This window comes from Micropterus salmoides, unplaced genomic scaffold (assembly GCF_014851395.1).
Source record: "Micropterus salmoides isolate LMB-PRFRI ecotype aquatic unplaced genomic scaffold, ASM1485139v1 Ms_hic_scaffold_20, whole genome shotgun sequence".
Classification (NCBI taxonomy): Eukaryota; Metazoa; Chordata; class Actinopteri; order Centrarchiformes; family Centrarchidae; genus Micropterus; species Micropterus salmoides.
In genome coordinates, this window is record NW_024041151.1 from 3,951,493 (window position 1) to 3,969,463 (window position 17,971).

General features: G+C 39.8%; 1 protein-coding gene across 3 annotated transcripts in view; it reads right to left on the reverse strand.

The window, feature by feature from the left end:
- LOC119915089 (seizure 6-like protein) overlaps nt 1–17,971 on the reverse strand; it is a 93,108-nt gene that overhangs the window by 41,659 nt on the left and 33,478 nt on the right. The gene's annotated exons all lie outside the window — the stretch shown is intronic.

The window sequence follows — 17,971 nt, forward strand, 5'->3', positions numbered from 1 at the left end:
TGTGGTTCTGTCCCAGTCGGGCTGGTCTTATCAGGAGTGAGGTTATCTAGCCAGCAGTGGAGCTTACCTCCTCCATTCACACAAACACACAAAGGCTGTTTTATTCCTCAAAACTTACTAGCCACTATTTAAAAGCTACTAGCACTTATTCTTTAGTTACTAGTAGCTATTCATGTTTTACTAGTAACAATTAATTAGATACTTCATTTTTTGGTACTAGGGAATATTTTTTATTTACTAGTAACTCCTTTGCACATTTTTGCCATTGAAATCTATGTGGCTCTGCAGTTCAGACATCAGATCTTCATTATTTACTAGTAACTATTCCAAAAGATACTAGTAACACTTGAATGTTTTTTGGGTTACTTACCAGTCATTCAGACTAGTTAAATGGCTTGTTGATAGTAACATTTTAATTCTTACTAGTAAGAATGGAACAGTTACTGGTAACTTAAAATGAAGCACTAGTAGTTAAAAAAATTAAAATGCTTACTAGTAACTATTCAATTAGTTACTAGTTGAATAGTAGTAGTTACTAACTGGAGAGCCAACAAGATTTCAATGGCAAAAATGTGCAATTACTTTTCAGTTGTTACTAGTAAAATGGGAATAGTCACTAATCGAATAGTTACTAGAGACTAATAAATAAGTACTAGTCGCTTTTAGATAACGACTAGTAAGTTTTAAGGAATAAATGTTAAAATGGCTTGCCATTAATTTATCTAAAAGCTAGGAAATATTCCCGTTTTTCTAGTAACAACTGAAAAGATACTAGTTCTTTATTTTTAGTTACTAGTAACTATTTCTTTTTTACTAGTATATATTATTTAGATACTAGTACCTATTCATTAGTTACTAGTAACTATTTCTTTTTTACTAGTATATATTATTTAGATACTAGTACCTATTCATTAGTTACTAGTAACTATTTAAAACTACTAACTATTAACATTTAAAGTCTTACTAGTAAATTTTCTTTGGTTACTGGTGAAACTAGTTACTAGTAAAAAGGCTTGTTGATAGTAACATTTTAATACTTACTAGCAAGTATGGAAAAGTTACAAGTAACTAAACAAAAGCACTAGTAGCTAAATAATAGAATAATAAAATGGAAATGGTTACTGGTAACTAGGCTATTCAGTTAGTTACTAGTAACTAATAGATTAGACATAGATTTAAATGGCAAAAATGTGTTACTTGAAGCAAAATAATAGTTAAGTAAAAATAAAGTACTAGTATCTTTTCGGGTGTTACTAGTCACTAATGGAATAGTTAGTAATGCCTAATAAATACTAGCTTTTAGATAACGACTAGTAAGTTTTAAGGAATTGCCATTAATTTATCTAAAAGTACTTATTTATTACTCACACAAGTATTCCATTTGTTAGTAGTAAATATTGCCGTTTTACTAGTAACAACTGAAAATATACATTTTTAGTTACTAGTAACTAATTGCAAATTGCTATAAAATGTTTGTGGCTCTGCAGTTCAGATATTACATTATTAATTAGCTACTAGTAACCATTTCCATTATTCTTATCACTATTATTTAGATAGTGCTTATTCATTCTTACCAGTAAGAATTGAAATTCTGCTATCAACAAGCCATTTTACTAGCCATTAATAAATTACTAATAACCAAAATATACTAGTAAGAATAAAAATGTTACTATAGTCTTTTGGAATAGTTACTACTTACTAAAGAATAAGTACTAGTCTCTAAATAATAGATACTAGTAAAACAGAAATAGTTACCTATTTGAATAGATGATGAATATAGCCCCATAGTCACACTGCCTGTCTGATCGGCCCGGTTCAGTTTAGGTCTCTGTGAGTTTTGTTTATTGGTCTTTTCAGTATCTGTTATTTAGTATGTGTTTTGTTTCCATCTCTTATGTTCTACTGTTTCACCTTGTTTATTCTTGTGAGGACTGTTGTGTTGGTTCTCAGTCTGTTTTCACTGTTATGTTGTAGTCCATCTGTATTAGTTTGTAGTCTACGCTGTGCCTTTATTGCTGTTTAGTCTGTTTCCTGTCTAGTTTGGTTTGTCTGTTCTGTGTTTTGAGTTCCAGTTAGATTCTTGCCTTGTGTTTTGCAACTTGTTAGTATCTATCCTTTTTCCCCTGCTGTCTCTCTGCCTGCCTGTCTGCTGTCTTTATTAGTATCACCTGTTTGTGCTCCCGCCCTGCTCGTTAGCCTGTGCTTAAATATGTGTCACTTCTGTTCAGCTGTTGCTGGTTTGTTGTCTGTCTGTCTGTCTTCTCGCCATGTGTCTGCCTGTTACCTGTCTGTTCCTGATCCCTGTTGCTTGTTGGAGTATTACCTGCTCGATTGTTTTGGACTTTGCTTTCTGTTCCATGGACTTAGAATTTCTGTTGCTTGTTTGGAATACCTCCGTTTGTGGACTACCTTTGTTGAATTCTGGACTCTGCCGTAAGTTTTGTTGGCTTAAATAAATGCTCAGAAACTGTACCTGTTCTGCCTCTGTGTCCTGCGTTTGGGTCCTAAAACCTGTTCCTGCCTGAAAACACGGCCATGCGTGACACCCATAGATTTCAATGGCAAAAATAAGCAATTAGTTCCTAGAAACAAAAATTTAAGTACTAGTATCTAATGGAATAGTTACTAGAAATAATAATAAGTACTAGTATCTTTTAAATAGTGACTAGGAAGTATTGAGGACTAAATGTTAAAATGGCTTGCCGTACACAAGGTAAAATCTGAGCATGCACACATCCACAATAAGACGATGTAGTGGAGAGACAGGACTGTTCAGCATGACAGGAGCCGCGTGAAGGGGAAGGGGGAACAAGAAATGCATAGACAGGCAAACCGCTCTGCCGTGCATGCTAAAATGCCATCTCCAGCAGCTTAGTTCAGAAACAGCACAGACCAGCATTTACACACACAAACCCACACACACACACGTCTTCATGCTCACGTAGTTTGCAGTCCACCCTCAAAACAGCCAGCAGCCGAACATACGCTGCGCTCATGGTGCAGTCTGACTTTAATCTATATTTGAGTGTCATTTAAAACACTCCACGAGCAAAACCGTGCAGCCGAAGGAGTGTTGCTGCTGTCATCTCTATCCAAAAGGAAAAAGTCAGAGGAAAATATCCTCTCTGTGTTGTCAACAACACAAACGCTTTCTTCTGCTGTTTTTCATCTGCAGACAGAAAATAAATAGCCTTTTTTTATTTCTGGATGTACCTGCAGAACACTCAATGTGTCAAACCGCCATCTTCAAGAAACTCATTTCAGCTTTCACAGCTTGCAATTATTTAGGCAGCTACTCAGCAGCAGATGTTGACACACACACACACACACATACACACACACACATCTTATTAAGAAACTAAAAACACTTTTCCTCTTGATGTGCTCTGTAACTTTGCTTTATATTATAAAGAAGTCATATCATGCTCATTTTCAGGTTTACGTGGTTTAATTTTCAAAAAACACCATATTTTTCATACTGCATATTGCTGCAGCTCCTCTTTTCACCCTGTGTTGAAGGCTTCATTTTAGCTACCGAGTGCAGCATCTCACTATTGTTTGTTGGATGTTGCACATGCACAGGACCTAGGTAAGGACTACTAGCCAATCAGAAGCAGAGTAGCGTGGGTCCTGACAAGAAAGGTAGTGTGATCCAAAACAAAGCCTTTCAGTAACCAAATGGCTTTGGTTCAGCTGCACATGTTCAAACCGGAGTCTGATCCCGAACACAGGCAGAAGTATGTTATGAATCTGTAACCTTTTAACTGTGCACTATCTCTACATCACAGTAACAGCTTTGTGTCCACTGACGGCCTGGAGGGTCTCTAACGTTCAGTAGGGAGGGTAGGGGTGAGGGGAGGTACTGTGTGTGCTGCACCTCAGTGTGTTTCTCCACCAGTGTTTTTGAGGGCGTGCCACACTAGCCGCCAGGCGAGCTTTATGACGTGTGTTACATAGTGACGCAGATAGTTTACTGAAGTAAAGGCTGGACTACAATCCAGCTGTTTTCAGGCAGTTCAGGAGCAGTATTTTCAGTGGGGGATGGGAACTCCCTTTGAGGTGGACTTTACAAACCAATTACATGCACAAAAAAGATTTATAACACAAGAAAGGAGAGAGGAAAAATCATAATATGACCTCTTTAAGTTGTCTAATTTGACTGAAAATCACACACAGTGTTTTCACAGTAGGGACCAGGGTCTAAATTAAGTTCCGGGGACTTTATTCTGCCACAAAAAGTCCCTGCTACCATATCTTTAGGGGGTGGGGCTTGCAGTGCTAAACATTTCTGATTGGTCGAGTAGAGGCTACTTGCTTTAAGTCTAGCATTTCTGGGATTTTGAATAAGCTTAGCTTCTACTGCTTGTTTCTTTTTATCCGTTGACTCAATGACCACATTTGCAAACCGATAAATTACAATCAACAGGAGCACATCTTGGATCTCTCCCATTGTTACCGTGCTGTTGCATAAATAATGATCTTTGTCTGACGCTTTGTACAGTGTACGTCAGAGTAAGAACATAACGTCAGCAGACTAATTTGTCTAATAGTCTTTAGACCACGGTGGAAACGCACACAACAATGAGCTGAAAGAACCTTTTAGAACCTTGAAAATTAGTATGGTGACGTAAACACTCAACATAAACAAATATCACTGATGAAAATAACTTCATTTGGTTATCAAAGAATTGTGACCAAAGTATGTTCTGCGTGAAACATTTTACATTTTGTTGTCCGTCCAAGAGAGTTTAAACTACAAAGGATACCATCTCTTCCCTAACATCTGCATGTTAGCACTGCAATCGCAAGTATGTTAACAAGCTAATGTTAGCATTTAGCTCATTGCCTAATACAGCCTCACAGAGCCTACTCTTAAACAAATTGTCAAACCCCATCGGATTTTCTCACTGACTGGAGGGAATGATTAAAAAATATGCTGGTAAAAGACATCATACAAGACCTCCACATCATTATTTGTCCTCTCTCTGGTTTATTTCCCAGTTAAAAACACTGCTGGTGCAGGTCCTCCAAAAAGTCTCATGTGACACTGATCTTGGCTCCCCACCAAATTCAGAGTCCAATCCAAGGTTCTTGTGATCACTTACGCAGTCTCTAACAGCTGCCTACATTAGAGACCTACTGCAGCACTGCATCACCAAGCAGCAGGTCTCTCTGATTAGGGTCTGCTGGTTGTTTGCAGTTGAGGAACTCTCTTTCTTTTGGACTTCTGTGGACACCTTTAAAAGCAGCTTAAGGCCCACCTGCTTACACTAGCGTTGTGTGATTTTCTATTTTACTCTTATCTCAATTTACTTTTATTTTATGGTGTTTTAATCTTCCTAAGTCTGTGTTTATTTCGGTTGCTTTGTTTCTTTTGTGAAGCACTTTGTGATGTTCTGCTATTTAAAGGCGCTGTGTAGATAAAGCAGATCTCTTCTCTTCTTTAAATCTTCTAACTACATTGTACAATCCAGGATATTCAACATCAGTGATGTGCGGATCGATAAGTATTGATATTTTTATGGTACAAACGTTTCTTGCTCTAGGATCGATACTCATATAAAAGGATCGATATCTAAACAGTCATTTGGAGTGAGTGTGTGTTTTATCATAAGTATCTTACTGTCACCAGGATGGTCTAATTATACTCGGTTGATAGGAACTACTTTTCCTTCCGCCTCTCAAAGTCATGCTTGCGCTACGGCTCTGTGACGGAGCTTCTTTGAAGTGAGCCGCTGCAGCCGTTTCCCGCGATCGAATACTGACTCTGACTGACTGTAAAAACAGTCATGGCTGATGACGCTGTGTGTGTGATGTGTGTGCAAAGACAGTGAAATACTTTGGCAACACGGCAAACTTCACTAAACATCAGAGATTAAGTCACAGTAATATGATGATGTTATGAAGCAGCAGTTCTGAGCAGGAGATTTTATTATAATTAAAGAATATGACAGTAATTTGATGTCTTGTCATTATGCAGCTATTATTTGGAAGCCCACAGCCGACTCTTTATTTCCCTCATAAATACAGAAACAGGGAGGTCACATCAAACTAGAAATAAAATATGTAAAAAGTATTGGTATCGGTTTCGGCAATACCAGCCTGGGTATTACTTGGTATTGGATCAAACAGGAATTAAGTGGTATCGCACATCACTATTCCAAATGTATGTGACTGCAAATAGCTTCTATTAGCGGGATTATTTCATTCTTCTTGAAGATTTTAAAGCTTTATTATTGGATGTTTGGTTTGTGTGTATCTTATTTTGTTTGCTCTTGTTTTTGCTAAGTAACAGTGCTCTATAAATATTATTATTATTATTATTATTATCATTATTAATTCTTCTAATTGTTTTTTTCTCATTCTATTTATCTCTAGATTGTTGGCTTTCCAACTTTGTATTATATGTTGTCTTGTGTGGTCTGAAAAGTGCATGAAGCCAAAGCTAAAGTGCCTTTAAACCTGAAATCTCAGCAGGGGGCGACTCTACTGGTTGCAAAGTCTGACTGCATTGGAGTCAATGGCAAAATGTTTCTACTTCTCAGCTGATTTATTACCTCAGTAAACACTTTCCCAATGAGTTTATGGTCTCAGTCGCTTGTATAAACTCTTCTTCAACACAGCATGATGTTCATTTAGTAAATTATGGTCCCATTTAGAGAAAATAAGCAGGGGAGGCTTTAGGGCAGGGCTACCTTGTGATTCATTGACAAGTCAGAATAGAGGTGACTTGTATCCGCTGCTCAGTGTACATTTAACTAGCCTTGATCTTGTTTTTGGTTGTTGTTGTTGTCTTAGACCTTTCACAGCATGTTTTCACTTCATGAAGTTAACCGGAACATTTTAGTTTAGGTGGGGTAATTTTTGGGGAAGCCAAGTGAGAGGAGATGTCCTTTTTGGAGGGCAATTATCTAATGTATTGTGCTATTACATTATTTACACAAAATTGAAAGTTGCATTTACCGACATGTATGCTCTCTCTCTCTCTCTCTCTCTCATTCACTGTCTCTCACACCAAATAGCATATGCTTATAGTGCACAGTCCAAACAGGCTACGGTTAAGAATAGAAGAAGCATTCAAAAGCTCAATCAGAAGACGTTTGAAGTTTGCATAGTAGCAGTGGTGCATGTATCAAATAGGCCTACATACTTCTTATTTAATGCTTGGCCAAATGTTCATAACACAACATCACTCAAGACTAACAGCCGTGTACCAGACCAACAGTACCAAGAGTATAAACACTCATTCAGGTAGCCTAACTACCTGTGCTGTCTGTGGTGCTCATTATCTATAACCGCAGTAAAAACAATAAGGTTACAAAGCAAAACAAACAATATAAACACATCAAAAATCGCACACAGAGCTGCAGTTCAGTTAAGTTCAGAGAGAGAAGGAGGTGACATTTCACTCACCCTATCTGAAAAGGAAGGCCATTCTCCTGTCTGTCATGGTGGTTAAGTTATAGAATTTCCCACTGGTTTTTACGTCCTTCGCAACAACAGAGTCAGTTTGGCGCTACCAGATAGCCACTCTGTACGGATCTAGTTTTCCTCATTGAACGTCCAAAACCCCTTTTTCCTCTCCAGGCGCAGCTCCAGTTTTGGTGTTGGTCTTCCATCAGATTTAATATTAAGTTGCTGCTGTAGTGGTAGTTTAGTAAAACTATTTATTATAACTAAAAACTCCAAATCCCCACCCTCCATAACTGCACCAGCTAAAGTTGCTAACAGCTCCCGTTATTTCACCTGAATGATGTTGATCGCATGCTGTGATTTGATTGCCGTGAAGCCAGACAGCTGGCTTCCCTTGGCATCATCCTGACTAATCAGTTAGGCAGTGGCCTCATCTGATTGATTAATCATTTAATTTTTTTTCACAAAGGGATGCCAACTCTGCCTGGCCTCCTCGCGTAGTCAGACTGCACGTCAGTCTACGGTGGTGCTGAAAACATCTTGTTTACTGTTCGGGTGTACGAAAGGACACTCTAAGGAGTTCTTTTCATTTTTTGGGGGATAAGTACATTTGGTTTTCTAAGCCTGCCACAGTTAACGCGAATTCTGGATGCACCTTGCTAACCAAGCTAGCTGGCTCCACCTTCTCGTCCAAATATGGTCACTTCTGGTTCCAATAAAACAACATGGCGACGGCCAAAATGTCAAACTTGAGGCTTCAAAGTGGTAGTCCACAAACCAACGGGAGACACCACAGTGGGTACGTCCACTTCTTTTATACAGTCTGTGGTTGTCTAACTTTAATATTTCTTTGTCCTAAGGTCTGACTTTAAAAACGGATCTTGGTATCAATGAGACTACCTGATTTCTAGCCATTATAGCATTCAGACCCCCCCTAAAGCTAGCAGAATATATTGAACATTAGGCTTGTTAACCCACAATTAAAGCCACTGGCGAGCAGGACGTTTTCAATGAAACGTAGTGTGTACTCTGAGTTGAGAGTGCATGAATCATTTATAATAACTGACTTGCTCATTAGTCTCAGTGGCAGGAGAACAGACTTCATTTTTCAGCTACTGATGGTAGGAGGTGAAGTTTTAATATTAACGCCAGACTGTCAGAACATTTATTGCTGTGGCAGAGTTGGCAGTGAAGATGAAAGCATGAGGTCAGCCATATATCTCCGTGATGCTTCCTCCAGTCATAATCAGAACTGCTCGGCAGGAAGACAAGGCTTTGTTATATCTGATTAATGAGCGAAACATTGCTGCTTGAAGTTTGTCATTTTAGTCGGGACCATCATCATTCTCTATGTATTCTCTATCTATAAGTCACTAAACACAAATAGAGAGCTGAAGTCCTGCCCTCTTTTTAAAGCTGCACTAAAGGATGAAATGAACATGTGATATGTGACAGGGGTCACACGCCTCTGCAGTTCCCATCAGCTCTTTAAGCATCATTTAGATAATATGAGTATACACTATGGCCAGATGTTTTATACATATACTTTATTTTTCTGTATTTTTCCTGTTTCCCAGGACAGCGTTTGCTGGCTGATTCCCGGTAGAGCAACAGTAACACAAAAAGTGTGCTGAATTATGGCAAATTGATTAGTCAAACTCGGACTGCTGAAGCTTCATATTAAAGTCTAAACATTGCAATATATCCAGTATGAACGGTAGGAATGATTACAACAAGCGACACTGTTTTAGTGTTTGTATGGACTATTGTTTGATTATGAATTTCTAACGGCGGTCAGAAGCTAAAGATAATGGTGTTGAAAAAACAGATTTTACAGTCTGCAGCTTAAACAAGTTCACTGGTTTGTGCCTCTGGCCGGCTCCTTCTTTATAGAAACGGCTGTCGAGTCTCATGGGTATCAGAGTAGGACTGTTTAGAGCCATCCGCCAAAATTACAAAGAACACATGAACTCTCAGACACAAAAATTATTAAAGCTGGGGGTCATATAAACTTGTAATATCATCCAGGCGGGTTCTGTGTTTCTACAGGCCAAATTGTAAGTAGGGGAGAGCGGGGTGAGTTGAGACAGTTTTTACTTGAGGTGTCTTTAAAGGACACCTATTATGCTTTCCCACATTTTATGACTTACCCACAATGTTATAATGTTGGATGTTCATGTTAAACAGCCAAAGCTTCAAAAAATTAGGTTACAGCATTTATAAGAAATCCCTGTGAGCAAAAACCTCAAATTTTCTCTTGTTCTGAACGCTCTGTTGTCAACTGCTTTATCTGCCAACGGCTCCGTTGTCCGTACGATGGAGCCACAGGATGGTCATCTGCTTCCACACTAAGGGCAACGCTCAGTCTGCCTGTTCTGCCCAGCAACAACAACAGCCTGGTAACATGCTTCAGGTCTTGGCCAATCAGAAGACAGTGGGCTTTGAGAGGGGGGGGGGGCTTAAAGAGACAGGAGCATCTACAGCTTGTTTCAGACAGAGGCTGAAATGAAGGCCTACATGAAAAGATGAAGAGTGAGTATAAGAAAAAAAAAAAAATTTAATCTTTGAATCATGCAAAGCTGCCATACAAGAGTCACAGAACTACAATCTAGGACAGGAAAAGCAGTTTAATAGGTCTCCTTTAAAGTGAGGACATGACTGACATGTCTCCAACTAAAACATGTACATATACTTCAGGATGTGGTGCATCCCTGGGAATAATTTACATTTATTCATTTAGCTGACGCTTTTATCCAAAGCGACTTACAATTGCTATATATGTCAGAGGTCGCACGCCTCTGGAGCAACTAGGGGTTAAGTGTCTCACTCAGGGACACAATGGTGGATGGGGATTGAACCCAGGTCTTTCGCACCAAAGGCATGTGTCTTATCCATTGCGCCATCACCTAAAATAAACTGTTTTCAAAATCTGGCTTTCAAAAAAAAAGTGGACTTGCTCCATATCAGGGGTAAGTTGAGCCACATGGGGGTCGGGGGCATCAACGTAGGGATGGGAGAAATAACCGTTCTTAGATGCATTGCGATGCGGACGTGGAAGATTATGAATCGATCGGAACGCAAAAGGCGGAACTCGCGAAAGTGCAGCGCCTGGACCGTCTGTGGAGCGCACGCAGCAGTCTGTATTCGGCACACCACCGCTGTGGAATTAATAACCCCCCCCCACTAAAATGTCACACAATCATTAAAATAAGTGTGCAAGTAATGATTTTTATTCGCACACACACGGTGACACTCGACGCTTGGCAGCTCCCTGCGTATCTTGTGTGCGAGGCCGAGCGAATGAGAGAGAGCGAGCGGCAGAACATGACGCTGAAAGTTAGCGGAGGAAAATATTAGCAGTAAGTTTCTGCCTGGTAGTAAACATGCAGTTTAGGTCGCAGTGTGTCCGTTAATAAAAGCCTGTAGTTTCCCCAACAGCTGGAAAAGTGAAGGCTGTTGGCGCTAGCTAACATCTGCCCTGTACAAGGGCCTTCAGCGTCACAGCCCCCACCCGCTGGAACTCACGCCCACAGAGATCCGAAATGCTCCCTGTCTGGACACTTTCAAAATCTACTAAAAACCCAGCTCTTTACCCAGGCATTCAATCCTGAATTACTTTTTATTGTTCTGTCACTGTAACTATGTGTAAAGTGTCCTTGGGTCCCATGAAAGGCGCTAAAAATATTTATTTATTTATGTAACATTAGCTAAATTAGTAACAAAGTAATATTAATTATCAGCCGAATGTCATTACCAACTAACATACTAGTCAAGTGTTGAGAACATCAGGTACAAGCTTAGACTAAACTGGTGTGCAGCTCTGTCCTGTACACATACTGTACATCCTGATAATTATTAGTTTTCATAGGAGTCTGACAACTGGTTGTTAATGAAATGAAGGACCATGGAGGTCATTTTAAGCTAATTAGAAGATGTTTCTTTTGGATTTTAATGTGCAAATTAAAAGCTTAGTAATTATCCAGGGATCCTGTTTAGAAAATATGATAATATGATAATCGTTTTATAATCAAATCGCAGCCCTCTGAATCGTAATCGAATCATAAGGTGCCCAGAGATTCCTACCGCTACATCAATGTCATTTTATCATGCAAACTTAAACACTAGGTCCAAACATTTAATTGCATTTAGATAGTGAAACACTGCAGCTGTGTCTCCTGGTATAGCTTTAAAGTAATCCTGTTGATCGTCATGTCCCGAGCCACCTGATGAATGGACTTCCCATTTTTGTACCTCTCCAAACCCACAAGAGGAGTTGAAGCCCGTCTGTCTTACATTCATAGAAGCGTGACATGATGGTTTCTGGTCTAAAATGCATTATGTCACATCATTTTGCTGATGCATAAGAATTCAATGTAAAATTACAGTAAAATATCTGGCTCAACTTCCCCCAGGTCTTTTGGCTCAAATCACGCCGTCCCTGCCATTTTAACAAACTTGTGTCATCCAGCAGTTTACTTTTCAAAGATTGACTCAAAAATGTGTATTCATATAAACAATTTTGTGTGTGGTTGCTGAGAAACAAGGGGTGGCTCAACGTCCCCATAGGCTCAAATCACCCCGCTCTCTCCTACACGCTGCGGCTTGGTCGCGCCGCATTTCCTCCTAGCCAGCAGGATTCAGGGTGTTGGTAAATCTGGCCCTGTGTGTACAAAGATCACAAGTACACAGAAATGCTAATAAACAGTATAAACTACAGCTTTCACTAAGTGTAAGCCATCTTGGATCAACGAAGTCGGGGTAGTGCAGTTCTCCCAACTTTCCAAGTCGGAAGTCCGACTTAAGGGGGCGTTCCCTTTGAAATTTTCCCGACTTTGAACTCAGAAATTCCGACTTCCCATGTCAAATGGATCGCATCATGATTTGGACATAATGAAAGTGGCCCAAATCCGAATCAGAACGAATGGCTTCTCCCACTTTGGAAGTAACCAAAGTAACAGCCGACATTGTTGTGGTTTTGTTATCTTTATTGTGTTGACAGAATTTTCTAGAAAGTGTTTGAGTAATTGGTGGCTGACGGTGCTTTTGTCCTTAATTGGTCTCCAGTGTGTTTGTGCTCATTTGCATTCACGCTGCCTTTGTTTTGTTATTGCACTCATCCCAATTACCTCGTTTATAGCAAGAGGGTCATCATCTGACTTTGACCCATCTAAACAATGATGTGCTATGAGAGAGAGAGACACGTGAATACAGATAGATTGGGGCGGATTTATGATGAGCTCTTTGGTTTAAGTGTGGCCTCCGGTCATCTGAACATACAGATCCACCGCCAGCTACGGGCTTGGGTGTTTAAAGAGGTTTTGTCAAGTCTTTCTGATTGAGATTAAAAAGCAGAGCTCGCTGAACATATTGTGTGATTAATTTCCTGTCGTGTATCAGGAAAATGTGCTGACAGCTTCCAGAGCTGCGCTGCTACCTGAGCACTTGGGTTTCACTCATGAGATGAATAATTAAAGCCCAGATGTTGTGAAGTCATAAAGCACAGATTGTGTTTATAAACATTTTCCACCGTTGCAGTTTTAAAGATTAATGTGCAGCGTTTAGTTCTGGGGAGAGGACAATAGACACGTTGACGAGGGCTGACAGACTTGTGGCGTTTTTTTGAGGTTTGTTTGATGGAAATTTGCTGCGACATCAGCTAATGTGACAAGCTATAGTTTGATGGGGCATTCAGCTTTCTGAGAACATTGTCAGTCAAGAGACTAAAAAAGCTGTGATTTAATAAAAAAAGGAAGAGGAGGAAACAATGAGGATATAAACAAATATGTTAGAGGAGAACATCACAGATCAGCTTCTGTGGGGTTTAAAATCTTACTTTAAACTTTGACTCTCATTTAAAGTGCTACCAAAAGTTTTTTAGTTTGCAGATTTTTATTCCGCTACACAAAACCAGAGCAGCTGATTTAAGTGATCAGCACCTTCAATCAGGGGAGGATAATCGGTGAAATCAGCCGCTGCTTGTTGGGACTGCAGCATTAATGCAGCTCGCAGCGAGAGAAAGCCACTGAAGGGGAGGAGTAACGAGGAATGATAATGCTGTGGGATAATAGCGCGCCACCGATCCGAACGTCGAGCAGAAAAGGTCATCTGACACAACTGGAGACGAGAAAAGAACCGCTGAGCAAATTAAACACTTTAAATCTAATAAAGTGGGACTGTCGCCGTGGCTGGATTGACAAAGGTCAAAAGTAGTGGCAGAAACCTAAACTCACTGCCTGTGTGTGCAAATTAACTACACAACACCAGAACACCAGACAGACAGAATCTGTTTGGCTTTGCAAAATAAATCACAGCGTACTTTTTATCATACCTAAAAAAAATGTAATAATAAAAAGTCATTGCTTGTTTTATCCTGAGACAGAAACTACATGACATATTTTTGTGTCTTTTAAATGTTTCTATTAGATGTTATTGTTTGTAGAAAAATGAGGTAATCCCAGTCAAAACTGGTGCAGTCTGTTTTCAGCCTGTTCCTCTCAGTGTCCGGCTAAAGTGCAAATTTTTTGACACCTACAGCAACAAATCTGCTCTGCATATCACGCCGTGACACCTGGGTGACAGTGAAAGGGTTATTTTGCTTTTGTATGAATGCTGCATGCTTGGTGTGTTTTTTATTGGTCTGTCTGTTTGTGCTGTCTCTTTCTCACTTCAGTTCAATGCGGGTTGGCTTTACTCGCATGACGTTAGCTTACAACACATTCTCACTTCCGACTCATCACGTATTGACGCTTGCTCAAGGCCCTTTCGCGTCATTTTTAGACTTTCAGATTTTTAGACGTCTTTTCTGTTAATTATCATATACCTGCCTTTACCGTCAAAAACTGACGCTACCCAGTGCGTTACAAACGGACGCCGATGGGTGTTGACCGTGTGTCCATATGTGACAAGTTGGGGAGTGAGAACGGGTTGCAGCAGAAAGTCACATATAAACAATAAAATATAAAACTATAAAAAAGAAATTTTAAGGAAAGGAAAAACAAACAAAATCTTACATTGAAACTATGTCTTGATTTTTGACATGCAGTAACCTATTATCCTGCGAATGAACAAGTATTAAAATAACAAATAATAATAACTGTAATATCACAGTCAATTTATACAAACAACAACAATCATTTATGTTATTTGTTTAGCTCTTAGAGCGAAGGACGATTGCAGATTCAACTCCCGCTCTTAACAAATGTTTTTTCTTTTGTATTTTTTTATTACCCTCTTCAACAAAGTTGTGAAAGCAAGTTATGAAGAGATTCAGAGGAATCCAATCACACTCGCCATCGACTAACTGTTTGGTTTGGCTGCTAGTACATACGGCTCAAAACTATCCAGCAGGTGCAGACGTGAAAGGTCACCGCACCATCAGGAGTCAGTAGGTGCTCTGAAGATTCGGCTTTCTGTTTGGGAAAGCCTTGATGTCTGCCGTTTCAAAGGCCCGTGGAATAAGTTGTGCGGGGACTCCCTGGGGTGCTGTGATATCTGGGTGACCTCCCGATCACAAAGAGAGGATGAAAGGGACCACTTGCCGGTCCTTAACAAGGGTTTCGTAGAAAATGGGAGCACGTGCTTTAGCTCGCCATAACCAGGACAGTTGTGCCTATTTCAGGACATCAGTGGACTGTCCAGACAGATTTATTGATTCTGGGAGTCTCCAAAAAGCCCAGACTGCCACATCACAACAGGTCTTAGACTGGGATTACTGGGGATTGAGGTGTTCGGCTCAGTCTAGTTAATGGAACAGATACTACAGGAACACTCTGATCTCTGCTTCGGGACAAGGATGGCTTTATTAGCTTTGTCCTGAAGAAGGAAACGTGTTTTTGAGTTTCTGCCAATGTGAGTTTTTTCTAACCGTGCCTTACCAAAAACAAATTCCACCGTAAATCAAATTCATTACACCAGTTCGCGGGTGCACCATACCGCATCACAACTTTTGTAGTCAGAGGTCACCAAGTATTCTAGAGCAAAGTCAACACAAACACAACAGCAGACCATCATGGCCGCTCGAACACAGACCCACACGATGCTGAACCAGGACCAAAGACACGATCATAAAATACAGTCTGCAGTATCATCGCTAATTCCTAATTCTTCTCATTCCCATCAAGTTTAAAGTTTCAATTTACTCTTTTTTAGCAAATATCTCCTTTCTTCTTGCTCATGTTGACTGTGAATGATGTAATCTGCGTCCAATACAGCAGTATTTTCACAAATCTGAAACTGTGATTTAAAGAAACTTTGGTCTCTGTGGAATAATCAAGTCCAGATTGGAGAGCTCTAGGTATAGTGGCTTTGGATCTGGACCTGGTCTAATGTGGTCTACAAGTGAAAAAAGCATTGAAATCGCCCTTTAAAGTATTTTCACAAATTGGATAAAAGGTTTCACAAATCTGAAACTATGTTTGATTGAAACTTTAGCCTCTGTGGGACAATCAAGTCCAGATTTGAGATCTCTAGATATAGTGGTTTTGGATCTGGACCTGGTCTAATGTGGTCTGCGTGTGGAGAAAAAGCAGTGAAATTGCCCTTTTTTCAAATCTAAAATAGTGTTTCAGACAGCATTAAGTCTTTGCCTAAAATGCATAACAGCTTTCACAGCAGTAAGAGGTGTAATAAAAAAACCAAATACTACTTTAAATATGATTCTTATTATGTTGTATAATAACATTCGGCAATGCTGCTCCTTTCTGTCTGCATCATTAACCGGTGATGATAGCTTTAGCCTCAGTCCTTTTAGTCTAACACAGGACTGAGTTCGGATTAGGCCTGTATCATGTACAGGTGCTGTTCATATAATTATAATATCATATCATCAAAAAGTTTATTTATTTCAGTAATTCCATTCAGAAAGTGAAACTTGGATATTATATTAATTCATTACACACAGACTGATATATTTCAAATGTTTATTTAATTTAATTGTGATGATTAAAACTGACAACTAATGAAAATCCCAAATCATATATATATAATATATAATATCTCCGAAAATTAGAATATTACTTAAGACCAATACAAAAAAAGGATTTTTAGAAATGTTGGCCAACTGAAAAGTATGAGCATGTACAGCACTCAATACTTAGTTGGGGCTCCTTTTGCCTGAATTACTGCAGCAATGCGGCGTGGCATGGAGTCGATCAGTCTGTGGCACTGCTCAGGTGTTATGAGAGCCCAGGTTGCTCTGATAGTGGCCCTCAGCTCTTCCGCATTGTTGGGTCTGGCGTATCGCATCTTCCTCTTCACAATACCCCATAGATTTTCTATAGGGTTAATGTCAGGCCAGTTTGCTGGCCAATTAAGAACAGGGATACCATGGTCCTTAAACCAGGTACTGGTAGCTTTGGCACTGTGTGCAGGTGCCAAGTCCTGTTGGAAAATGAAGTCTGGTAGACGGCTGCGTTGACCTTGGACCTCAGAAAACACAGTGGACCAACACCAGCAGATGACATGGCACCCCAAACCATCACTGACTGTGGAAACTTTACACTGGACTTCAAGCAACGGCAAGACGCTTCTGACGCTGTGTCTTGTTCAAGAGTGGCTTGACACAAGGAATGCGACAGCTGAAACCCATGTCTTGCATACGTCTGTGCGTGGTGGTTCTTGAAGCACTGATTCCAGCTGCAGTCCACTCTTTGTGAATCTCCCCCACATTTTTGAATGGCTTTTGTTTCACAATCCTCTCCAGGGTGCGGTTATCCCTATTGCTTGTACACTTTTCTACCACATCTTTCCCTTCGCCTCTCTATTAATGTGCTTGGACACAGAGCTCTGTGAACAGCCAGCCTCTTTAGCAATGACCTTTTGTGCCTTGCCCTCCTTGTGCAAGGTGTCAATGGTCGTCTTTTGGACAGCTGTCAAGTCAGCAGTCTTCCCCATGATTGTGTAGCCTACAGAACTAGACTGAGAGACCATTTAAAGGCCTTTGCAGGTGTTTTGAGTTAATTAGCTGATTAGAGTGTGGCACCAGGTCTCTTCCAATATTGAACCTTTTCACAATATTCTAATTTTCTGAGATACTGATTTTGGGGTTTTCATTAGTTGTCAGTTATAATGATCAAAATTAAAAGGAATGAACACTTGAAATATATCAGTCTGTGTGGAATGAATGTATACATTATACAAGTTTCACTTTTTGAATGGAATAAATCAACTTTTTGATGATATTCTAATTATATGACCAGCACCTGTATGTAGCCATGCTTGCTGTGCAGCACAGTACACATACTCCTAAGCAGTGTTCCTATACAGTTTATACTGTTTAAGCTGGACAGACATTGTATAGTGGAATTAATGTTGTAAATTGGTAATTTATCTGCATGGCTAAAACGGATGTATGCTCACACTGTGTGATTCCTTCAACTGGCCACGATGTGGGTGTTTCATCCATTGACAAGATTTTATTTATTTAAACAAGATAGATGTGTCCTCAAAAATGCTGACAAAAAATAAAGATATGGAGTCGTATCCGTCTGAGAAGATGTGGACAGCCTGGTCTGTCAGTTGTGCAGCAAAGTTCAGTTTAATTTCTGTCACTGTCCGAGTT